This window comes from Fundulus heteroclitus, chromosome 18 (assembly GCF_011125445.2).
Source record: "Fundulus heteroclitus isolate FHET01 chromosome 18, MU-UCD_Fhet_4.1, whole genome shotgun sequence".
Taxonomy (NCBI): Eukaryota; Metazoa; Chordata; class Actinopteri; order Cyprinodontiformes; family Fundulidae; genus Fundulus; species Fundulus heteroclitus.
In genome coordinates this window covers 4,056,738-4,057,393 of record NC_046378.1, presented here as the reverse complement: position 1 = coordinate 4,057,393, position 656 = coordinate 4,056,738, and positions in this window count along the sequence as shown.

Genomic DNA, 656 nt, shown 5'->3' with positions numbered 1-656 from the left:
TTAGAGCGGTGCGCGGTGGGGCGCGACGATTGGCCGAGGTGGAAAACTTTTTCGTCCTATGAGAAACGCAGGGCACGGTTGCGCCGGGACGGGACTGGGGCGCAGAGCTGCGATAAGTTCACTTTTCAAACCTAGAAAAACAGTTCAGGCTTGTACCAAGTGAAAATGGTGGGTGAAAATAGAGAGATATGACTGAGGTGAATGACTTAATTGTTTGCTGGGATGATTAAAATTATATTTTTAAATTACATTTTTTCACAGATTTTAGCTTTTGTGAAAATACCCTTTTTCATGGTTAAAAAGTAATAAACGACAAAAAAACGAACATTAGCTGACAGTTGTAGCGTGCGGTCCTTTATGATAAATATTATTATTTTTCTGTATGTAGTATCTGTAGTATCTATTGATACATCTAGCCCACGTATGTGATTTAAAGTTGTTAAAACCAGAACAGATCAAAGTGTTATTGTCCAAGAAAGGGGATGTTTTATTGACAGTGTTACCACATAATTACTGACTCAAATTATTCCCCAATGTTTTTTGTACTTTAACAATTGCGCGAATTGCAGTATTTAATTGCACACCGTGCAGCTTTTTGCGCTTGCATGATTAATGAACAAGAAAAGATAAGAATCCAATCCAGATTCCTCCATCAT